A 24,939-nucleotide genomic window follows, 5' to 3' on the forward strand; every position below is an offset into this window, starting at 1 on the left:
CCCACCACCCTCGGTATATGGGGCCAGCGCCTTACCAACTGAGCCTCAGGTGCCGCCCACATAATCTGTTTTTTTTGTCACTGCCAGTGACCAGCAAGGGTGCAGCCCACCCATGAAATCACTTGTTTGTTGTCGTTGGTTTTTTTTTTTTTTTTATAGACAGAGTCTCATTTTGTCGCCCTTGGTAGAGTGCTATGGTATCACAGCTCATAGCAACCTCTAGCTCTTGGGCTTAGGCAATTCTCTTGTGTCAGCCTCCCGAATAGCTGGGACTACAGGTGCCCACCGCAATGCCTGGTTATTTTTTTTGGCCAGGGCTGGGTTTGAACTCGCCACCTCCGGCATATGGGACCGGCACCCTACTCCTTGAGCCACAGGAGCCGCCCAGTTATTTTTTTTTTTAATTGCAGTTTGGCCGGGTCAAACTCACAACCCTTGGTATATGGGGCCAGTGCCCTACTCACTGAGCCACAGGCACCACCTGAAGTCACTTGATAATGTAGTGACCAAAGGGTTCAGAGAAGCAAGCAGCTTATGTTTTGGGTCCCACCAGGGGCTTATTCCTTACATGGACACACTGGGAGACTTTGCTGATGAGCTATCATTTACTTTTTATTCGTTTATTAGTTCACTTCAAGATGGCTGGGGGGATTGGGGGCAGTGGCTCACACCTGTAATCCTACCACACTGGGAGTCTGAGGTTGTTGGATCACTTGAGCTGAGGAGTTCGAGATCAGCCTAAGCAAGAAGAGACCCCCATCTTTATTATAAAACCAGTTGAGGGTGGTGCCTGTGGCTCAGTGAGTAGGGCGCTGGCCCCATATACCGAGGGTGGCGGGTTCAAACACAGCCCCGGCTGAACTGCAACCAAAAAATAGCCGGGCGTTGTGGCAGGCGCCTGTAGTCCCAGCTGCTTGGGAGGCTGAGGCAGGAGAATCACTGAAGCCCAAGAGCTGGAGGTTGCTGTGAATCCTGTGATGTCATGGCACTCTACCGAGGGTGGTAAAGTAAGACTCTGTCTCCACAAAAAAAAAAAAAAAACAAAAAAAACCCAGTTGGACATAGTGCTGAGCTCCTGTAGTCCCAGCTACTCTGGAGGCTGAGGCAAGAGAATTGCTTGAATCTAAAAGTTTGAGGTTGCTGTGAGCTATGATGAAGCTGTGGCACTCTACCCAGGGTGACAAAGTGTGATTCTATCTCAAGAAAAAAAAAAAAATAGGCTCAGCGCCTGTGGCTCAAGTGGGTAAGGTGCCAGCCACATACACCTGAGCTGGCGTGTTCGAATCCAGCCCGGACCCGCCAAACAACAATGACAGCTGCAACCAAAAAATAGCCGGGCGTTGTGGCGGGCGCCTGTGGTCCCAGTTACTTGGGAGACAGAGGCAGGAGAATTGCTTGAACCCGGGAGTTGGAGGTTGCCGTGAGCTGTGTTGGCACGGCACTCTACCCAGGGCGACAGCTTGAGGCTCTGTCTAAAAAAAAAAAGATGAGGCAGGGTGTGTTAGCTCACACCTGTAATCCTAGCATTTGGGAGAATGAGGTGGGCGGATTATCTAATCTCACAGGTTGGAGACCAGCCTGAGCCAGAACAAGACCTCACCTGGAAAAATAGCAGGGCGTTGCGGCAGGCGCCTGTAGTCCCAGCTACTCAAAAAACAACAATTAAAACATTGGGCGGGCCACATCTACAGTGCATCTTAGAATGGGTACAGGCGAAACTGACTAAATGCAGAATACAAATGCCCTCATACAGTAACTAAGAAAATGCCATGAAGGCTACATTGAACAGTTTGATGAGAATATTTGAGATTGTATATAAAATCTGCACATTGTACCCCTCAATTGCACTAATGTACACAGCTATGATTTAACAATAAAAAAAAGAAAAAAAACATCGGGTTGTGCCTGTGGCTCAGTGGGTAGGGTAGCAGCCCCATATACCGAGGGTGGCAGGTTTGAACCCGGCCCTGGCCAAACTGCAACAAAAAATAGCCAGGCATTGGGCGGTGCCTGTGGCTCAAAGGGGTAGAGCACCGGTCCCATATGCCGAAGGTGGCGGGTTCAAACCTAGCCCCGGCCAAAAAAAAAAAAAAATAGCCGGGCATTGTAGTCCTAGCTACTCAGGAGGCTGAGGCAAGAGAATCGCCTAAGTCCAGGAGTTGGAGGTTGCTGTGAGCTGTGATGCCACAGCACTCCACCAAGGGTGACAGCTTGAGGCTCTGTCTCAAAAAAAAAAAACAACAAAAAACAAAAAAAACAAAACAAAGCAAAAAACAAATAGGCCCTTCTGCTTTGTTTGCTTCCACTGGCTGTCCAGCTAGACTAAACCTAATCTGGTGTTTAGTCCAGTGTTCAAGGCCACAGGGCTAGTGTTTTGGGAATTAGCCACACAAATTTGTGGCTCAACCTTGAGGGACTTATTCCAGAGCCAGAAGGGAGTCGAATGTATCTGAGGGAAGAGATATTGATCACGTGTTCTCCACAGGGGAAAAGGTGTCTTTTATTCATTTAATCAGCACTCACCATTATTATTATTATTTTTTTTTTTGGTTTTTGGCCGGGGCTGGTTTTGAACCTGCCACCTCCAGCATATGGGACCGGCGCCCTACTCCTTGAGCCACAGGCACTGCCCAGCACTCACCATTATTATGCAGTTCCTGTCCTACAAGATTCTGTGTTCTTAGAGGTCCAGTTATGGAAGCCATCGCCCAACTGACTAGAGGAAGGCCCTGTGCCAGCTGTGTATGAAAGGGTCTGGTGGGCGGTGCCTGTGGCTCAGTGAGTAGGGCGCCGGCCCCATGTGCCAAGGGTGGCGGGTTCAAACCCAGCCCTGGCCAAACTGCAACAAAAAAATAGCCGGGCGTTGTGGTGGGTGCCTATAGTCCCAGCTGCTTGGGAGGCTGAGGCAAGAGAATCGCGTAAGCCCAAGAGTTAGAGGTTGCTGTGAGCTGTGTGACGCCATGGCACTCTACCAAGGGCGGTACAGTGAGACTCTGTCTCTACAAAAAAAAAAAAAAGAAAGGGTCTGGTGAAAGGGCTTGAGTGCAAGGGGAAGAACTGGCTTCTGGGAAGGCCGATGGTGACCTGCAAACATGCCTATTGGCAGTTTCTCCTGGATGAACTTATCAGCCTTTTCTTTCTGCCAGAGCCTCCAGACAATCTGCCCTGTGTTAATACTAGACAAAAAGGACCCCTCCCTTGTCTGTGACATGGCTGGACCTACATCCCAGTCCCCCTGCTTCGGGTAGGGCTATAGGCCTGGAATTTGGGTCAGGAACCTTGACCCCTGACCAGAACTGGCCCCTACCCTCTCCATCAGGCCTGGGGGGAAAATAAGCAGCAGAAGCCTCTCTTTGATGGGCACTGGCCCTTGGCTATCAGTTCTCTGGGAACATGCTAGAAATGTTGGACCTAGGCAGGACTGACAAGAGGCTGAAAATAAGGCTCTTCAGGCCTGTAAACCCTCAGCTCTCCAGGGCCTTCAGCCCCCACTGGAATCCTAGGACCAAAGAAAGTTTGGTCTGTACAGATTCTTCTTTTTTTTTTTTTTTTGTAGAGACAGAGTCTCACTTTATGGCACTGGGTAGAGTGCTGTGGCCTCACCCAGCTCACAGCAACCTCCAACTCTTGGGCTTAAGCAATTCTCTTGCCTCAGCCTCCCAATTAGCTGGGACCACCGGCGCCCGCCACAGCGCCTGGCTATTTTTTGGTTGCAGTTTGGCCGGGGCCAGGTTTAAACCCGCCACCCTCGGTATATGGGGCCGGCGCCCTACCGACTGAGCCACAAGCGCCACCCTGTACAGATTCTTCTTATTAAATTCATGATAGATTTTTTTATCATTATTAAAAGTCAGTTTATAATACAAAGAAAAAAAAAAGAAAGAAAGTGGGCGGCACCTGTGGCTCAGTCTGTAAAGGCGCCGGCCCCATATACTGAGGGTGGCGGGTTCAAACCCGGCCCCTGCTGAACTGCAACCAAAAATAGCTGGGCGTTGTGGCCGGCGCCTGTAGTCCCAGCTGCTTGGGAGGCTGAGGCAAGAGAATTGCTGAAGCCCAGGAGTTGGAGGTTGCTGTGAGCTGTGTGATGCCATGGCACTCTACTGAGGGCTATAAAGTGAGACTCTGTCTCTACAAAAAAAAAAAAAAAAACAAACAAAAAAAGAAAGAAAGCTTAGTCCATGAAGGTATCTTTTGGATTTGGTCTGAGCTAGAACCCAGGTCTTAGGTTAAATCTATCAGCTCTAAGCAAACATTAGGACATTTGCTTTGGCCTTCACACACAGCTTGGATGCTTGGGCATAACTGCCAACCAGGAGGTAAGGAAGGCAATAACTTGTTTCCTTCCTTCCCTAAAATAAATTGAATCTCTATTGCATACTGCTGGCTGTTAGGCAATGGCCCTAAAAGAAATTGAATCTCGGGCGGCGCCTGTGGCTCAGTCGGTAAGGCGCCGGCCCCATATACTGAGGGTGGCGGGTTCAAACCCGGCCCCGGCTGAACTGCAACCAAAAAATAGCCGGGCGTTGTGGCGGGCACCTGTAGTCCCAGCTACTCGGGAGGCTGAGGCAAGAGAATCACTTAAGCCCGCGAGTTGGAGGTTGCTGTGAGCTGTGTGATGCCACGGCACTCTACCGAGGGCCATAAAGTGAGACTCTGTCTCTACAAAAAAAAAAAAAAAAAAGAAATTGAATCTCTAGCTGGGCGTTGTGGTGGGCGCCTGTAGTCCCAGCTACTCGGGAGGCTGAGGCAAGAGAATCGCCTAAGCCCAGGAGTTGGAGGTTGCTGTGAGCTGTGTGACGCCACGGCACTCTACTGAGGGCCATAAAGTGAGACTCTGTCTCTACAAAAAAAAGAAAGAAAGAAAAAAGAAATTGAATCTCTATTGTATACTGCTGGCTGTTAGGCAATGGCTGCAATGTGGGGCCAAACACACTGCCCTCTGGCATCAAAGGCTCATACTTCAGTGCAGGACACAGATCTTAACCTGATAATCTTCCTGGAGCCGCAGGCTAGGGGTCTAAATGGAGGAAACAGTGGAGGCTGAACGCCCAGGAGAGCTGAGGGCTTACAGGCCTGAAAAGCCTCATTTTCAGCCTCTTCATTAGGCCTGTCTAGGTCCATACCATGTGGGCCCTCTGGGCAGCTGCTAGTGGGTGTGTCCTGATCTTACTCCATGCCCTGCCCTCCACTGGCTGTGAGCACGAAGCTGGGCCTGGTGAGGCCTACGTCCTGCTGGGGTTTTGAGGGTGAGTTACTGGGGACCTTATGCTGAGTTGCAGGGTGGACTGTGTAGTTCCCAGGGAGAGGAAAGATTTTGGCTTTCAGAACTAAAAAGAGTAACAGGATTCTTTTTTTTTTTTTTTTTTGAGACAGACCCTCAAGCTGTCGCCCTGGGTAGAGTGCTATGGCTTCACAGCTCACAGCAACCTCCACCTCTTGGGCTCAAGCGATTCTCCTGCCTCTGCCTCCCAAGTAGCTGGGACTACAGGCGCCTGCCACAACACCTGGCGATTTTTTGTTTGCAGCCGTAATTGTTGTTTGGTGGGCCTGGGCTGGATTCGAACCTGCCAGCTCAGGTGTATGTGTCTGGCACCTTAGCCGCTTGAGCCACAGGCGCCGAGCCAAGACAGAGTTTCACTTTATGGCCCTTGGTAGAGTGCCATGGCATCACAGAATTCACAGCAACCTCCAACTCCTGGGCTTAAGCAATTCTCTTGCCTCAGCCTCCCGAGTAGCTGGGACTACAGGCGCCCGCCATAACACTTGGCTATTTTTTTTTTTTTTTTTTTGTAGAGACAGAGTCTCACTTTATGGCCCTCAGTAGAGTACCATGGCATCACACAGCTCACAGCAACCTCCAACTCCTGGGCTCAAGCGATTCTCCTGCCTCAGCCTCCCGAGTAGCTGGGACTACAGGCGCCCGCCACAATGCCTGGCTATTTTTTGGTTGCAGTTTGGCCGGGGCCAGGCCTGAACCCACCACCCTCGGCACATGGGGCCGGCGCCCCACCGACTGAGCCACAGGCGCCGCCCCAACACCTGGCTATTTTTTGTTGCAGTTCGGCCGGGGTCAGGTTTGAACCCGCCACCCTCGGTATATGGGGCCGGTGCCTTACCGACTGAGCCATATGTGCCGCCCCTTGGGTTTTTTTTTTTTTTTTTTTTGAGACAGAGTCTTGCTTTGTTGCCTCTGGTAGACTGCTATGACATCATAGCTCACAGTAACCTCAAACTCTTGGGCTCAAGCGATTCTCTTGCCTCAGCCTCCCAAATAGCTGGGACTACAGGTGCCTGTCACAATGTCTGGATATTTTTAGAGACGGGTTCTTGCTTTTGCTCTTGCTTATGCTGGTCTCAAACCTGTGAGCTCGGACAATCTCCTGCCTCAGCCTCCCAGAGTGCCAGGATTACAGTTGTGCCTGGCCTAAGAGTAAAAGAGTTTTTTTTTTTCTTGTAGAGACAGAGTCTCACTTTATGGCCCTCGGTAGAGTGCCGTGGCATCACACAGCTCACAGTAACCTCCAACTCCTGGGCTTAAGCGATTCTCTTGCCTCAGTCTCCCAAGTAGCTGGGACTACAGGTGCCCGCCACAACGCCTGGCTATTTTTTGGTTGCAGTTTGGCTGGGGCTGGGTTTGAACCTGCCACCCTCGGTATATGGGGCCGGCGCCTTACCGACTGAGCCACAGGCGCCACCCGAGTAAAAGAGTTTTTAACCCTATAGTTCTCATTCAACCTAGGGAACTGTGAAGATAGCTGTCTACCTTCCTTTCAACTTTGATATGGACTCCAGTGGGGCTGATAGGGCCGATTTGGTCCCAAGAGGCTGTTTTAGCTCTCGCCAGCCAGGTCTCCTGACTTCTAGGGCCTGAAGGAATAGGAGTTTTGGAGATTCCTGACTCCACACAAGAATAAAGATAGCAATGAGGGCCAGAGTTTAGGGCTATTCTTGCCTGGGGATTAAGAACACAGGTCGGCTCAGTGCCTGTGGCTCAAACGGCTAAGCCACCAGCCACATACACCTAAGCTGGCAAGTTCGAATCCAGCCCTGGCCTGCCAAACAATGATGGCTGCAACCAAAAAATACCTGGGCGTTGTGGTGGGCACCTGTAGTCCCAGCTACTTGGAGGCAGAGGCAGGAGAATTGCTTGAGCCCCAAGAGTTGGAGGTTGCTGTGAGCTATGATGCCATGGTACTCTACCCAGGGTGATAGCTTGAGGCTCTGTCTCAAAAAAAAAAAAAAAAAAAGAACAGAGGTAGAGGCCCGTAGTAGCACAGTTGTTATGGCGCCAGCCATATGCACTGAGGCTGGCGGGTGGAACCCAGGCCAGCTAAATAACAATGACAACTGCAACAAAAAATAGCCAGGTGTTGTGGCGGGTGCTTGTTGTCCCAGCTACGTAGGAGGCTGAGGCAAGAGAATTGCTTAAACCCAATAGTTTGAGGTTGCTGTGAGCTGTGACGCCATAGTACTCTACCGAGGGCGACATATTGAGACTCTGTCTCAAAAAAAAAAAAAAAAAAGAAGGGTGGCGCCTGTGGCTCAGTGAGTAGGGTGCCAGCCCCATATGCCGAGGGTGGCGGGTTCAAACCCAGCCCCGGCCAAACTGCAACAAAAAAATAGCTGGGCGTTGTGGCGGGCGCCTGTAGTCCCAGCTGCTTGGGAGGCTGAGGCAAGAGAATCGCGCAAGCCCAAGAGTTAGAGGTTGCTGTGAGCTGTGTGAAGTCATGGCTCTCTACCCAAGGGCGGTACAGTGAGACTCTGTCTCTACAAAAAAAAAAAAAAAAGAAAGAGAAATACTTATCTGTGTTTTAAATAAAACTGGTGTAGGAAAGTCAAAAAAAAAAAGGAACATAGGTAGAATCTGCCAAGAGGGGGAGAAAAGTATCAGGGCCAGCCCCAGCACCTCCAAGTGAACCCCAAACTTGGTTAGGCAGGAAAGGATTCAGCTGTAACAGCTTTTGGAAAACTCTGGTTCCCTCTCTCTGCTCCTAGGATTATGAAGAAGAGCCTATTCTACCGTAGGACCCCAGATATATAAGGTAGAGTCCTTCTCTCTATTGGAGCTGTGGGGGTGTTTGGGCATTGGGCGCTGGAACCTTGCAGGCCGAAATGAGGCCTTGTACCTCATTTAGCAACACCAAATGCCAAAGAAGAATTACTCTGGCTTCTGGGAATGGTCAGAAGAGTGGTATTGCTTCTTTGCAGATGGTAGTACCTGGGAGATATGTCTTTGCGGACTGTACCTAGTGCTATATCTTTCATTTTGTAAAAAACAGATATGTAAGGGCAGCGCCTGTGGCTCAAAGGAGTAGGATGCCGGCCCCATATGCTGGAGGCGGCGGGTTCAAACCCAGCCCTGGCCAAAACTGAAAAACAAAAACAAAAACAGATATGTAGGCTCAGTGCCTGTAGCTCAGCAGTGGCTCGCGTGCTGGTTACATACACTGCAACTGGTGGGTTCAAATCTAGTCTGGGCCTGCCAAACAATGACAACTACAACCAAAAAAAAAAAAAAAATAGCTGAGTGTTGTGGCAGGTGCCTGTAGTCTTAGCTACTTGGGAGGCTGAGGCAAGGGAATCACTTAAGCCCAAGAGTTTGAGGTTGCTGTGAGCTGTGATGCCACAGCACTCTACTGAGGGCAGCATAGTGAAACTCTGACTAAAAACAAACAAACAAACAAAAAACCCCCAACAGATATGTAACTATATACACAGATACTAATAGACCCAGCAGAGCCTATGGCCGGAAGGCAATGCCTGGTGGTAGTTCGGGTGGCAGACTCTCTGAACTGAAAGGGTTAATGAGAGGATATATTTCGTTTAGAAACTCAAATGAAATTCTGCATTGTTAGCCTTTTTTTTTTTTTTTTTTTTGTAGAGACAGAGTCTCACCCCATGACCCTTGGTAGAGTGCCATGGCCCCACACAGCTCACAGCAACCTCCAACTCCCGGGCCCAAGCAACTCTCCTGCCTCAGCCTCCCGAGCAACTGGGACCACAGGCGCCCGCCACAACGCCCAGCCATTTCTTGGTTGCAGTTGGGCTGGGGTAGGGCCTGAACCCACCACCCTCGGTATATGGGGCCGGCGCCCTACCGACTGAGCCACAGGCGCCGCCCCGTTAGCCTTTTTTTTTTGAGACAGAGTCTCACTGTGTTGACCTGGGTAGAATGCCATGGCATTATAGCTCACAGCAACTTTAAACTCTTGGGCTCAAGCAATCCTCTTGCCTCTGCCTCCAGAGTAGCTGGGACTATGGGCATGTACCACCATGCCCAGCTAATTTTTCTTCTTTTTCTTTTTTTTTTGAGACAGAACCTCAAGCTCTCACCCTGGGTAGAGTGCTTTGACATCACAACTCACAGCAACCTCCAACTCCTGGGATCAAGCGATTCTCCTGCCTCAGCCTCCTGAGTAGCTGGGACCACAGGTGCCCGCCACAACGCCCGGCTATTTTTTTTTTTTTTTTCTTGTAGAGACAGAGTCTCACTTTATGGCTCTGGGTAGGGTGCCGTTGCATCACACAGCTCACAGCAACCTCCAACTCCTGGGCTTACGTGATTCTCTTGCCTCAGTCTCCCGAGTAGCTGGGACTACAGGCGCCCGCCACAAGGCCCGGCTATTTTTTTGGTTGCAATTCAGCCAGGGCCGGGTTTGCAATTCAGCCACCACCCTCTGTATATGGGGCCGGCGCCTTACCGACTGAGCCACAGGCGCCACCAGCTGCCCGGCTATTTTTTGGTTGCAGCCTTCATTGTTGTTTGGCAGGCCCAGGCTGGATTCAAACCTGCCAGCTCAGGTGTATGTGGCTGGCACCTTAGCCACTTGAGCCACAGGTGCCGAGCCATTTTTCTTCTTCGTTTTTTTTTTTTTTTTTCAGTAGAGTTGGGGGGGCCACACTTTTTTTTTTTTTTTTGCAGTTTTTGGCCGGGGCTGGGTTTGAACCCACCACCTCTGGCATATGGGGCTGGCGCCCTACTCTGTTGAGCCACAGGCACCGCCCTTTTTTGTTTTTTTTTTTGAGACAGATTCTCACTTTGTTACCCTTGATAGAGTGCTATGGCATCATAGCTCACAGCAACCTCAAACTCCTGGCCTTAAACAATTCTCTTGCCTCTCCCAATAGCTGGGACTACAGGTGTCCACCACAACACCTGGCTATTTTTTTTTTCTTTGCAGTTTTTTTTTTTTATGCTGGGGCTGGGTTTGAACCTGTTACCTCTGGTATATGGGGCTGGCGCCCTATTCCTTTGAGCCACAGGCACCTCTCAGTACCTGGCCTTTTTAGATATGAGGTCTTAGTCTGGCTCAGGCTAGTCTTGAACCTGTGAGCTCAGGCAATCCAACTGCCTCCCAAGTGCTGAGATTACAGGTGTGAGCCACCGCACCCGCCAGCAACCTCAAACTCTTGTGCTCAAGTGATTGTTTTGCCTCACCCTCCCAAGTAGCTGGGACTACAGACCCATGCCACAACACCTGGCTATTTTTTAGAGATGTGGTCTTGCTCTTGCCCTGGCTGGTCTTGAACTCCTGAGATCAAGCAATCCACTCACCTCAGGAATAAGCCACTGTGCCCAGCCTGGGGTCTCACTCTTGCTTAGGCTGGTCTCTAACTCAAGCAATCCTCCCTTCTCAGCCTCCCAGAGTGCTAGGATTACTGGAAGGGGCCACCAGTCACTTCATTCTTAGCCTTTTGAAAGCACTAAAATTTTTACAGCTGGGTTTGAGAGGCGGTTAACTTTTTTGTCCGGGGCTTTTTTTTTTTTTTTTTTTTGTAGAGACAGAGTCTCACTGTACCGCCCTCGGGTAGAGTGCCGTGGTGTCACACGGCTCATAGCAACCTCTAACTCTTGGGCTTACGCGATTCTCTTGCCTCAGCCTCCCGAGCAGCTGGGACTACAGGCACCCGCCACAATGCCCGGCTATTTTTTGGTTGCAGTTTGGCCGGGGCTGGGCTTGAACCCGCCACCCTCGGTATATGGGGCCGGCGCCCTGCTCACTGAGCCACAGGCGCCGCCCGGGGGGCTTTTTTTTTTTTTAATACTCCTTTACTCCTTTATTTATTTATTGTTGCAGTTTTTGGCTGGGGCCGGGTTTGCACCCCCCACCTCTGGTATATGGGGCCGGCACCCTACTCCTTTGAGCCATAGGTGCCGCCCTTTTTTTTTTTGAGACAGAGCCTCAAGCTGTCGCCCTGGGTAGAGTGCTGTGCCATCACAGCTCACAGCAACCTCCAACTCCTGGGCTCAAGCGATTTTCCTGCCCCTGCCTCCCAAGTAGCTGGGACTACAGGCGCCTGCCACAAGACCCAGGTATTTTTTTTTGGTTGTAGCCGTCATTGTTGTTTGGTGTGCCCAGGCTGGATTCGAACCCGCCAGCTCAGGTGTATGTGGCTGGTGCCTTAGCCACTTGAGCCACAGATGCCCAGCCTGAGGCCGTTAACTTTATTTATTATTTTTATTATTTTTTTAGAGACAGAGTTTTATTTTGTCGCCCTCGCTAAAGTGCTTTGGTATCACAACTCATAGCAACCTCTAGGTCTTGGGATTAGGCAATTCTCTTGCCTCAGCCTCCAGAGTAGCTGAGTAGCTGGGACTACAGGCACCTGCCACAATGCCAGGCTATTTTTTGTTACAGTTTGGCAGGGCCGGGTTCGAACTCACCATCCTTGGTATATGGAGCCAGTGCCCTACTCACTGAGCCACAGGCACTGCCTGAGGCTGTTAACTTTTTTTTTTTTGCAGAGACAGAGTCTCATTGTACCGCCCTCGGGAGAGTGCCATGGCATCACACAGCTCACAGCAACCTCTAACTCTTGGGCTTACGCGATTCTCTTGCCTCAGCCTCCCGAGCAGCTGGGACTACAGGCGCCCGCCACAACGCCCGGCTATTTTTTGGTTGCAGTTTGGCCGGGGCTGGGTTTGAACCCGCCACCCTCGGCATATGGGGCCGGCACCCTACTCACTGAGCCACAGGCGCCGCCCCAAGGCTGTTAACTTTTTTAGTTTTAACATCTAAGGCAGTAGTTCTCAACCTTCCTAATGCATGACCCTTTCATACAGTTCCTCATGTTGTGGTGGCTCCCAACCATAAAATTCTTTTCTTTTTATTTTCTTTTTATTATTATTATTATTTTTTGTAGAGACAGAGTTTCACTTTTTTGCCCTCGGTAGAGTGCCGTGGCGTCACACGGCTCACAGCAACCTCCAACTCCTGGGCTTAGGCGATTCTCCTGCCTCAGCCTCCCAAGTAGCTGGGACTACAGGCGCCCGCCACAACGCCCGGCTATTTTTTTGTTGCAGTTTGGCCGGGGCTGGGTTTGAACCCGCCACCCTCGGCATATGGGGCCGGCGCCCTGCTCACTGAGCCACAGGCGCCGCCCCTCTTTTCTTTTTTTTAGAGACAAAGTCTCACTTTATCGCCCACGGTAGAGTGCCGAGATGTGCAGTCACTGCTCATAGCAACCTCCAGCTCTTGGGCTTAGGTGGTTCTCTTGCCTCAGCCTCTGGTGTAGCTGGGACTACAGGCGCCTGCCACAACACCTGGCTATTTTTTTGTTGCAGTTTGGCCAGCTGGGTTAGAACTCACCATCCTCGGTATATGGGGCTGGCGCCCTACTCACTGAGCCACAGGCGCTGCACCATAAAAATTATTTTCGTTGTTACTTCATATCTGTAATTTTGCTACTGTTATGAATCATAATGTAAATATCGGATATGCAGGAGACCCTCAAAGGAGTCGCGACTCACAGGTTGAGAATCACTGATCTAAGGGGTGATCTGAAATGATGTAGTCTCTGGTAAATGAGATTTGGAACCTAAACATTTAAGTACAGAGAATTGCAAATGAAGGCATTCCTTTCTGCTTCTCTTAAATTTGCTTCTCCCAGATTCTCCCGAGGAGAGAAAGTAGGGGTAGTCCAGAGCTGTCTGGTATCAATACAGGGAGGAGGTAGGTGGCAATCAGTTCTGTTCAGAATGTACTTGCTGACAAGAGTGCAGGCCTAGAATTCCAGTCTGGCCACAGGCCAAGGGCCAAGGGCCAAGGAGGGAATAGACCTATCCTGTGTGGGGTTGGAAAGGAGCAGAGCCTATCAAGGGTTCCAGTAGCTGCCAGGTTCAGAAACTATCAGATCAGGGGCCTTTTGCGGTGGTGGAGGGCTGGGGAGTGGGTTCCGCAAGTAAGCCCTGTAAACTACTTTAGGACTCTCCCCTTGAAGGGGCAACAGTCCTTAGCAGTAACTGCCGCCCCCCTTTTTACTCCCCTCCTCAAAGAATGCAAGCCTCAGGAGTGAGTGACCAGCCCACCAGCGGTCAGAGCTATTTTGGGTGCCTCAGGAGGCATAAGATTTCAGCCTTGCAGGCGGGGCTTCGAAGGGGAGGAAGATTAAGCCTGACTCAAGGTCCTAGAATATGGGCTGTCTTCCCGCCCCTTCTGGCCCTAGCCTAAGTTTTCCCTTAGTCCGTGTAAGGGACTAACAGCAGGACCTTCTTTTTTTTTTTTTTGAGACAGTCTCACTGTGTCGCCCTGGGTAGAGCGCTGTGTCGACCTCAAACTCCTGGGTTTAAGCAATTCTCTTGCCTCAGTCTCCCAAGTTGCTGGGACTACAGGCGCATGCCACAAGGCCCTGCTATTTGTTGTTGTTGCAGTTGTCATTGTTCAGCTGGCCTGGCCAGCCTCGTTGTATGTGGCCGGCGCTCTAACCACTGCGCCATGGGAGCTGAGCCAGGACCTTCATTTTTGCAGTTGAGAAGATTCCTTTTTGTTGTCATGGGTTAGAAATATTCCTTGATTTGTGTTTACGAGAAATTAGGAGGGTGGAATGCAATCGACTGGTGGCTAGTTATGGTTGGATCTGTTTTCCGGCCTGTCTACCGGAGTTAGTCTTAGAAGCCCAAAGGCCTGAGGTTGGACGGGGCGCCCCTCCCCCAAGTTCTGGACCTGGACCGGGATTACCCGGTGTTTGTCGGGAGACCCACCTCGTTCATGGTGGGGGCGTGGTTTCCTTAACGAGGCGTGGCATTTCGTGCGGGGGCGGGCCGGGCCAATGAACAGACAGGAGCGGGTGGGCGGGGCCTGCGCGCGAGTGCGGCGCGCTGCAGGGCGGCCGACGCAGGCAAAAGCAAGCTGTGCGCGACGGCTAGTCGGCGCCGCGCAGAGCTGGCCGTAGGATTGGCTGTGGTACTCGCGTGTCAAGCGGTTGCTAGGCTCCGGACCCGTGCCCCGCCTTCGCGTTCGGCGCCCTCTCACCGCCCGGTACGTGCTCGCGCGGAGGCTGCGGCGCTGCGTTCGCGGTCCTTGGGCTCGGCTGTGGCAGAGGCGGCGGCTTCGCGCCGAGTCCCGGGGGAACGGCGGCGGTGGCGTCCTGGGGCCAGGAGTGGCTAACACCTGCTGCGGCCCGCCCGCCAGCGCTGAGTGAGTGCTTCACCCGCCCCTCGCTGCCGTGTCTGGCCGCTTGGGCCCCCATCCCCGCAGCCGCCTGAGCCTTCCGCGGAACACCTGCTGCTGCTCGCTGTACGGTCTGGGGCGGGGACACGGCCGCGGACGTCCTTGCGGGTGAGGAGGCGGCGCTGCCCTAGTGTAGCCGCCCCTTTGCTTTTAGCCCCGCAGGCGAAGGCTCGGAGTGTTCGGCTGCTAGGCTTGGGCCGCGCGCCGCGGCAGTCGGCCGGGCCGTAGCCCTGCCCGCGCTCCCAGGAACGCGGGGCCTGCGCGTCGGCCGCGGGTGTGTGCGGCCTTTGGGCGGTCTCCCAGGCATCCAATGGGGGGTCGCAGCCCTGTTTGGCCGGTTCCCGACTATGGGGCGTCGAGACCTAGCCAGAGGGAGGGAAGGGCACCGCCACCGTTTGCTCAGACCTTGGGGGGTTCATGCCTCCCATATAAGTCCTTCGGAAATCTGGTTACCTTTTCACTTGATATTTGGAAGACCAGGTTCATCTGCGCATTTTATTTGGAAAATACCCCCATAAAAATGCTGTCTTGGCTAAGAAATCCTTTTGCTATAAACTCAAAGTTAATTTCTTAAAAACTGAACTGATAATTTAAAATGCATCCTTTAGTCTCTATAACCTTTTTTAAAAAGTTTTATCTGGCTTAGGTTATTCCATTTTATTTACTAATTTATTATTTTGTTGTTGTTGCAGTTTTTTTGGCCCGGGCCGGGTTTGAACCAGCCACCTCCGGCATATGGGGCCGGCGCCCTACTCCTTGAGCCACAGACGGGCGCCGCCCTAGTCTATGTAACTTGAGAAGCTCTTAGATTTGTAAATTGAGTTACTTTAGAGTAAGTTTTAATGGTGACAATTAAGTTTTGCGTGGTCAGATCAGCACCTTTATCGCTTAAAGTTCTAACTTAAGAGTCCAGTCTGCTGTTTCCGTAAATGAGCCAGTAGCAGTGACTCCTGGCATAGAAGGGTGGGTGATATTTATAAGGACGTAAGTCCAGATAAAGAGCTGGATGTGGTTCTAGGTGTTTTGGAAAGTCAGGTGTAGATGGGGTATTGTAATTATTATTATTATTTTTTGAAACAAGAGTCTCACTGTGTCGCCCTTGGGTAGAGAGCCTGGTGTCACAGCTCATAGCAACCTCAAACTCCTGGGCTTAAGCGATTCTCATGCCTCAGCCACCCAAATAGCTGGGACTACAGGCGCCTGCCCCAATGCCCAGCTATTTTTTTGTTGCAGTTTGGCTGGGGCTGGGTTTGAACCCGCCACCCTCGGTATATGGGGCCAGCGACTTACCAACTGAGCCACAGGCCCCGCCCGCAGACTTGATAATTTTGTAATATTCCTGTTCTGGAGAGGAATTCGACCTTAACACATTTTGGAGATCTAAAATCTATAGTTGAATATGGAGAAGTTGAATTGAAGTTTTTTTTGTTTTTTTTTTGCCTTTAGTCCAAGAAAGTGCTCATGGCCTGCATGTGCTCATGGCCTACATGCCTAAAAGTGGGTGAGGAGCTTTTTTATTGAGGAATCCGATTTTATTTATTTATTTTTTGTTTGAGACAAGAGTCTCCCTTGGTAGTGCTGTGGTGTCACAGCTCACAGCAACCTCCAACTTTTGGGCGTAAGCAATTCTTTTTTTTTTTTTTTTTTGAGACAGAGCCTGAAGCTGTCATCCTGGGTGCCCTGGGTAGAGTGCTGTGGCATCACAGCTCACAGTAACCTCCAATTCCTGGGCTTACGCGATTCTCCTTTCTCTGCCTCCCAAGAAGCTGGGACTACAGGAGCCCACCACAATGCTCGGCTATTTTTTAGTTGTAGCCATCATTGTTTGGTAGGCCGGGCTGGATTTGAACCCGCCAGCTCAGGTATATGTGGCTGGTGCCTTAGCCCCTTGAGCCACAGGTGCTGAGCCAAGCGATTCTTGCTTCAGCCTCCCAAGTAGCTGGGACTACAGGTACCTGCCACAGTGCCTGGCCATTTTTTAGTTGTAGTTGTCATTGTTTGGCAGGCCTGGGCTGGGTTCAGACCCATCAGCTCCTGTGTGTGTGGCTGGCACCCTAGCTGCTGAGCTATAGGTGCCAAGCCAGATTTTATTTTTATCTTATTTATGTATTTTTTTAGACACATAGTCTTACTTTGTCACCCTTGATAGAGTGCCATGGCATCATAGCTCACAGCAAGCTCCAGCTCTTGGGCTTAGGTGATTCTCTTGCCTCAGCCTCCCAAGTAGCTGGGACTACAGGCTCCTACCACAACACCTGGCTATTTTTTTTTTTTTTGGTAGAGACAGAGTCTCACTTTATGGCCCTCGGTAGAGTGCCGTGGCCTCACACACCTCACAGCAACCTCCAACTCCTGGGCTTAAGCGATTCTCTTGCCTCAGCCTCCCGAGTAGCTGGGACTACAGGCGCCCACCACAATGCCCGGCTATTTTTTGGTTGCAGTTTGGCCGGGGCCGGGTTTGAACCCGCCACCCTCGGTATATGGGGCCGGCGCCTTACCGACTGAGCCACAGGCTCCACCCAACACCTGGCTATTTTTTTGTTGCTGTTTGGTCGTGTGGGGTTTGAACCCTCCATCCTGGGTGTATGGGGCCGGCACCCTACGCACTGAGCCACAGGCGCTGCCCTATTTATTTATTTTGTTGAGACAGAGTCTCACTAAATTGCCCTCGGTAGAGTGCCATGTTGTCACAGTTCACAGCATCCTCTAACTCTTGGGCTTAAGGGATTCTCTTGCCTCAGCCTCCCACATAGCTGGGACCACAGTTGTCTGCCACAATACCCAGATATTTGTTGTTGTTGTCGTGTAGCAGGCTGGGGCAGGATTCGAACCTGTCAGCCCCAGTGTATGTGGCTGGCACTGTAACCACTGAGCTACAGATGCTGAGCAGAGAAATCAGATTTTAGTAGAGTTAGCTGGATAGGATGAGACTTCCATGATACTGAGAAAAAGTGAGAGTAGGCAGCACTATAAAGACAATAACTCTCTGGTTGGGTAGAGGGCTCACCTCTGTAATCCTAGCACTTAGGGAGGCCGAAGCAAGAGTATTGCTTGAGGCTAGAAGTTTGAGACTATCCTGAGCAACATAGGAAGACCCTGTCTCTACAAAAAAAAAAAAAAAAAAAAAGAAAGAAAATTGAACCAAATGGAAAAAAAACCCCAAAAAACAAGAAAATGGAGCCAGATGTGGTGGTGTGAGCCTGTAGTCCCATCTACTTAGGAGGCTGAAGTGGGATCCCTTGAGCCTAAGAGTTTGAGGTTCTTGTAGTTGTGCTATGATGACACCGCAACACTCTAGCCTGGGAATTAGAGCTAAAGTCTGTATCAAAAACAAAATAGGACTAGGCAAGATGGCTTATGCTTGTAATCCGTGCACTCTGGGAGGCTGAAGCAAAGGATCACATGAGCTCAGGAGTTTCAGATTAAGTCTGAGCAAGATCGAGACCCCATCTCTACTCAAAATGGAAAAATTAACCAGGCGTTGTGGCAGGTGCCTGTATTCCTAGCTACTCAGGATTCTGAGGCGGGGGATTGCTTAAGCCCAGGAGTTTAAGGTTCTGTAAGCTGGGCTGATGCCACGGCACTCTAGCCTTGGGAATAGAGTGAGACTCTGTCTCAAAAGCAATAACAACAAAAGTCCAAACCAAACTGAAACAAAACACCCACCTGTTTGGAACATGAAAGCTTGTGTTGATATATGTTGTTTTTGAAAGAGGCAGAGGGCAAGTCCTCACTGTTCTTAAAAATTTATTTGGGCTCATTGCCTGTAGCACGATGGTTATGGCACCAGCCACATACACCGAGCCTGGTGGGTTTGAGCCTGGCCCAGGCCAGCTAACCAACAATGAATGACAACTGCAACAAAAAATAGCTGAGCTTTGTGGCGGACGCCTGTAGTCCCAGCTACTTGGGAAGCTGAGGCAAGGGAATCGCGTAAGCACAAGAGTTTGAGGTTGCTGTGAGCTGTGACCATGGTACTCTACTGAGGGTAACATAATGAGACTCTGTCTTGAAAAAAAAGAGAAAATTATTTGGCAAAGTACATTCATTCATTTAACAAGTATTTGACTTCACTACTAACTAAATTCTATGGTAGATCTTGGGGACTCAAGTAAAATTTTCTGCCTCTGCCCTTCAGGAACTTTGAACTCAGTTTGGGTATCATTGGGGATGGGGAAACCCATGATTAATAGTGTCTGTTGGCTGGTGCAGTGGCTCAGGCCTGTAATCCTAGCACTCTGGGAGTCCTTGGTTGAGTGGATTGCCTGAGCTCACAGGTTTGAGACCAGCCTGAGCCAGAGAGAGACTTTATCTCTAAAAATAGCTGGGCATTTTGGTGGGCACCTGTAATCCCAGCCTCTTGGGAGGCTGAGGCAAGAGAATCACTTGCCAAGAGTTTGAGGTTGCTCTGAGCTGTGATGCCACGGCACTCTACCAAAGGTGACAAAATGAGACTCTGTCTTCAAAAAAAAAAGAAAATAGTGTCTGTCCACTAAGTATTGCATACATGGTAGCCTAGTATCTGTCCACTAAGTATTGCTTACATGGTAGGCCTGAGGAGTGAGGGAATCCCTGAGCTGTGGCTTTTCAGGGCCAACAGGAATTGGCTGGGGAACATTAAAGCCTGACACAGGGAACCACATGTACACAAGTGTCTAAAATAGTGCATGGGAGTCTTCCAGCTTGGCAAGTGGGAGCCATGGACCTCGTGTTTAGGAGTTCCAAATTTGTACTCAGGTCACAGCATGCTATGAAGGCTTTTATTCAGTGGAATGCCATGAATCTGACCTGTATTTAGAAAGGTGGCCACTTAGGGAGTGGCCGGGAGAGGTTGGGGGTCAGGACCTCTGTCAGTTAAAGTCAGCCAACAGAGGAAAGATGGAGAGCCATGTGAAGAGAGGCTGAAAAAGTAGCATACAGGTGATGTCAAGTCATGATAGAGGAGGAGCCTGCATTCGGGAACACATGGTCTAGAAGACCCAATAATGTATGTATGTGTATATGTATGTGACAGCCTTACTCTGTTGCCCTGGTTTGAATGCTGTGGTATCATAGCTCACAACAACCTCAAACTCTTGGCCTTAAGCAGTCTTCTTGCCTCAGCCTCCCAAGTAGCTGGGACCCTAGGCACCCACCACAACGCCTAGCTACCTTTTTCTTTCTTTGTTTCTTTTTTTGGAGTTTTTGGCTGGGGCTGGGTTTGATCCCGCTACCTCTGGCATATGGGGCTGGCGCCCTACCCCTTTGAGCCACAGGCGCCACCCCTTTCTTTCTTTTTTTTTTTTTTTAGAGACAGTTTCACTATGTTATCCTCAGTAGAGTGCTATGGCGTCACAGCTCACAGCAGCCTTCAGCTCTTGGGCTTAGGCGATTCTCTTGCCTCAGCCTTCCAAGTAGCTGGGACTACAGGCACCTGTCACAATGCCTGGCTATTTTTTGTTGCAGTTTGGCCAGAGCCAGTTTCGAACCCACCACCCTTGATATATGTGGCTGGCACCCTACTCACTGAGCCACAGGTGCCGCCCTACTTTTTCTATTTTTAGTAGAGATACCGTCTTGATCTTGCTCAGGCTGGTCTCAAACTCTTTAGCTTGGGTGATGTACCTGCCTTGGTCTCCCAGGGTGCTAGGATTATAGGCGTGAGTCACTGTGCCCAGCCTACTTTTTAAATTTATTTTTTTTTATTTTTAATTTCAGTGTGCTTGTTCATGTTTGTTTGAAGTACTCCTTTTTTGTTGATTTTCTTCCTTCTCCTGCGGTGCTGGCTGTTTTTGATGTTGTTGGGTTTTTTTTTTTTTTGTAGAGACAGAGTCTCACTGTACCGCGGTACAAAAAAAAAAAAAAACCCAACAACATCAAAAACAGCCAGCACCGCACAGCAACCTCTTAACTCTTGGGCTTACGCGATTCTCTTGCCTCAGCCACCCGAGCAGCTGGGACTACAGGCGCCCGCCACAGCGCCTGGCTATTTTTTGGTTGTAGTTTGGCCGGGGCTGGGTTTGAACCCGCCACCCTCGGCATATGGGGCTGGCGCCCTACTCACTGAGCCACAGGCGCCGCCCTGTTGTTGGGTTTTTGATGTTGTTGGTAGAGACGGGGTCTTAGTCTGGCTGACTGCTGCTCATATGGGTTTTGAACCTCTGAGCTCAGGCAATCCACCCGCCTCGGCTTCCCACAGCGCTGGGACTACAGGCGTGAGCCACCACACCTGGCTTTTTTTTTTTTTTTTTTTGAGACAGAGTCTCACTATGTCACCCTCAGTAGAGTGCTGTAGCGTCATAGCTTACAGCAACTTCCAACTCTTGGGCTTAAGTGATTCTCTTCCCTCAGCCTCCCAAGTAGCTGGGACAGACTAGGTCTTTCTCTGGTTTAGGCTGGTCTTGAACCTGTGACCTCAGGCAATCTGCCAGCCTCAGCCTCCCCAGGGCTAGGATTATAGGCATCAGCTACTTTGTCCGGCCACACTGTTGCTTCTTTTTTTTTTTGGTAGAGGGCTTTACTGCCCTCGGTAGAGTACCGTGGCATCACACAGCTCACAGCAACCTCCAACTCCTGGGCCCAGGCGATTCTCCTGCCTCAGCCTCCCGAGCAGCTGGGGCTACAGGCGCCCACCACAACTCCTGGCTATCTTTTTGTTGCAGTTTGGCCAGGGCTGGGTTTGAACCCGCCACCCTCGGCATATGGGGCCAGTGCCCTACTCACTGAGCCACAGGCGCCGCCCCACACTGTTGCTTCTTAAGCCCCTTTCTTCTCGTTCTTTTTTTGTTTTTGTTTTTGTTTTAGAGACAGAGTTTCACTTTGTTGCTTTTGGTAGAGTACTGTGGCATCACAGCTGACAGCAACCTCCATCTCTTGAGCTTAGGCGATTCTTTTGCCTCAGCTTCCCGAGTAGCTGGGACTACAGGCGCCCACCACGGTGCCCGGCTATTTTTCTTTTTTGCAATTATTGGCCAGGACCAGGTTTGAACCCTCTACCTCTGGTATATGAGGCTGGTGCCCTACTCCTTTGAGCCACAGGTGCCGCTCCAGGGCTGTTTTTTTCTTGTTGTTGCAGTTTGGCTGGGGGTGGGTTTGAACTGGCCACCCTTGGTATATGGGGCCAATGACCTACTCACTGAGCTACAGGCGCCGCCCTTAAGCTATTGGCAGTCTAGGTTTGGAGTAAGGTGATTACAGTTTTGAACAAACTGGTGATTAATCTGACCATTTTGCAGTCTTTGTGTGTCCATGCCTTTGGGTATTAAGCAGTCTTTCTAGGACTCTCATCACCTCTTTGCTTTTGACTGTCCCTCACTTTGATCATTAGTTAATACTGCTCAGAGAGCAATTCCTTTTTTTTTTTTTTCCAACAGAGTCTCATTATGTTGCCCTCAGTAGAGTGCTGTGGCATCACAGCTCACAGCAACCTCCAACTCTTGGGCTTAAGCGATTCTCTTGCCTCAGCCTCCTGAGTAGCTGGGACTACAGGCGCCTGCCACAATGCCCAGCTATTTTTTTTTTTTTTTTTGGTTGGAATTGACATTATTGTTTAGCAGGCCTAGGCTGGGCTCGAACCTGCCAGGCCCGGTGTATGTGGCTGGTGCCCTACTCACTGAACTATGGGCACTGAGTTTTTGTTTTTTTTTTTTTTTTTTTCTTTTTTTTTCTGTGAGACAGAGCCTGAAGCTGTTGCCCTGGGTAGAGTGCTGTGGCATCACATCTCACAGCAACCTCCAATTCCTGGGCTCAAGCATGTCTCCTGTCTCTGCTTCCCATGTAGCTGGGACTACAGGCACCCGCCACAATGCCCAGCTATTTTTTGTTGCAGCCATCATTGTTGTTTGGCAGGTTCAGGCTGGATTCGAACCCACCAACCCAGGTGTATGTGGCTGGCGCCTTAGCCACCTGAGCCATAGGCGCTAAGCCCAGTTATACGTTCTTGAAGTAATTATTTTTATTTTATTTTATTTATTTTTATTCATTTATTTTTGAGATAAGAGTCTCACTTTGTCGCCCCTGGTAGAGTGCCATGGATTCATAGCTCACAGGAACCTCAGACTCTTGGGCTTAAGCGATTCTCTTCCCTCAGCCTCCCCTGTAGCTGGGACTACTGTCACCTCCCAGAACGCCCGGCTATTTTTTATTTTATTTATTTTTTTAGGTCTAGCCTGCCTCTTATATGTATATGTATATATGTATATATATGTTCAATTTGTTTAATTAAAATTTTTTTTATTAAATCATAAACACAGATCATGTATACATTAATGTATTTCTGGGGTGCAATGTGCTGAATTCATACAGAATTAGGAATGCTTATATCACATTGGTTAATATATACCTCATCTCATTTACTTAGTTATTATGTTAAGACTTTTTTTTTTTTTTTTTTTTGTAGAGACAGAGTCTCACTTTATGGCCCTTGGTAGAGTGCCGTGGCGTCACACGGCTCACAGCAACCTCCAACTCCTGGGCTTAGGCGATTCTCCTGCCTCAGCCTCCCGAGTAGCTGGGACTACAGGCGCCCGCCACAACGCCCGGCTATTTTTTTGTTGCAGTTTTGGCCGGGGCTGGGTTTGAACCCGCCACCCTTGGCATATGGGGCCGGCGCCCTACTCACTGAGCCACAGGCGCTGCCTATGTTAAGACGTTTATACTCTATACTAATAGATCTGACCATGTACCCTTGCATTATTGACCATTGGTGTGATCCCGCCATTCACCCTCCCTATCCCCCCTCCTCCCTCCTTCATCTTGGGCCATAGTTGTGCTGGCTATTTTTTAGAATTTGAGGTCTTACTCTAGCTCAGGCTTATCTCAATCTTGTGACCTCAGGTGATCCTCCTGTCCCGGCCCACCAGAGTTCTGGGATTACAGGCATGAGCCATCACTCCTGGCAGAACTAATAGTTTTTTTTTTTTTTTTGTAGAGACAGAGGCCCTCGGTAGAGTGCCGTGGCCTCACACAGCTCACAGTAACCTCCAACTCCTGGGCTTAAGCGATTCTCTTGCCTCAGCCTCCCAAGTAGAGAACTAATAGTTTTTAAAAATACCTCTGTCTAGGGTGGCGCCTGTGGCTCAGTGAGTAGGGCGCCAGCCCCATATGCCGAGGGTGGCAGGTTCAAACCCAGTCCCGGCCAAACTGCAACAAAAAAATAGCCGGGGGTTGTGGTGGGTGCCTGTAGTCCCAGCTGCTCGGGAGGCTGAGGCAAGAGAATCGCGTAAGCCCAAGAATTACAGGTTGCTGTGAGCTGTGTGACGCCATGGCACTCTACCCGAGGGCGGTACAGTGAGACTCTTGTCTCTATAAAAAAAAAAAACAAAAAACCTCTGTCTAAAGTATAGACATTTTTGTTCTGGATTGATTGTACTGAAATTGATTGTCATAATTTTTGGTTCTGGATTGATTGTACTGAAAACATTTTATTTTCTTACTATGACCTTTGATGAAGAAGGGTGACTAATTGGTAGTGTGGACAGGAGACTGAGTGGCATTCCCTACTTCTTTGAAGTTGGTCAGTGTGGTGTAATTCTATTTCAGTTGTGGGCATTCACTAGTTTTGTTTCCTTCTTTTCCTGTAGGGCCTCTGCTCTCTAAGAAAATGCATTTAGGGTGGCGCCTGTGGCTTATTGGGTAGGGCGCTGGCCCCATATACTGAGGGTGGCCGGTTCAAACCTGGCCCTGGCCAAACTGCAACAAAAAATAGCCGGGCGTTGTCCCAGCTACTTGGGAGGCTGAGGCAAGAGGATCGCCTAAGCCCAGGAGTTAGAGGTTGCTGTGAGCTGTGACACTCTACCGAGGCTGATAAAATTGAGACTCTCTCTCTTTAAAAAAAAAACTGCAACCAAAAGATGGCCGGGCGTTGTGGTGGGCGCCCGTAGTCCCAGCTACTCGGGAGGCTGAGGCAAGAGAATCGCTTAAGCCCAGGATTTGGAGGTTGCTGTGAGCTGTGTGAGGCCACGGCACTCTACCGAGGGCCATGAAGTGAGACTCTGTCTCTACAGAAAAAAAAAGTAGCCTAGAGAGGGCGGCGCCTGTGGCTCAAGGAGTAGGGCGCTGGTCCCATATGCCGGAGGTGGTGGGTTCAAACCTAGCCCCGGCCAAAAACCACACACACACACAAAAAAAGTAGCCTAGAGAGTGACTGGATTCCTTGACATAGGGAAGAAATTCTTAGCAGAGTTGGTTCTGCTTGCTTTGCCAGCCATGAGCTGAAAGGGTCCATGGGATTCCCTGTCTCCTCAAAACCTTGTGCTTTTTTTTTTTCTAGTTGACATTGCTGGTTAGAGAGGGGTCTCCTGTATAGGTAATTGATTTAGTCAGATGGTACTGGAGTTTGTCCTTTTCTCACTGCCTCTTTGGGAGGAGAAGATTCTTTTTGATTCTAACAGCTAGAGATGAAAATGTCTGCTTAAGATTTCTCCCTGTTTTGGGCGGCGCCTGTGGGTCAGTGAGTAGGGCACCAGCCCCATATACCCAGGGTGGAAGGTTCGAACCCGGCCCCAGCCAA

At 50.1% G+C, this 24,939-nt stretch overlaps 1 protein-coding gene across 4 annotated transcripts in view; it reads left to right on the top strand.

Annotated features, from left to right (window-relative positions):
• Window positions 1-13,971: 13,971 nt before the first annotated feature.
• DAG1 (dystroglycan 1) overlaps window positions 13,972-24,939 on the top strand; it is an 84,661-nt gene continuing 73,693 nt past the window's right edge. The window contains exon 1 of one of the 4 annotated variants that reach the window (XM_053599347.1): window positions 13,972-14,417. The gene's annotated coding sequence lies outside the window, so the exon portion shown is untranslated. Of the gene's footprint in view, window positions 14,559-24,939 lie in introns of all 4 variants that reach the window. The other 3 variants (XM_053599349.1, XM_053599348.1, XM_053599350.1) reach the window with 3 other exon arrangements.

This window comes from Nycticebus coucang, chromosome 8, assembly GCF_027406575.1.
Source record: "Nycticebus coucang isolate mNycCou1 chromosome 8, mNycCou1.pri, whole genome shotgun sequence".
Taxonomy (NCBI): domain Eukaryota; kingdom Metazoa; phylum Chordata; class Mammalia; order Primates; family Lorisidae; genus Nycticebus; species Nycticebus coucang.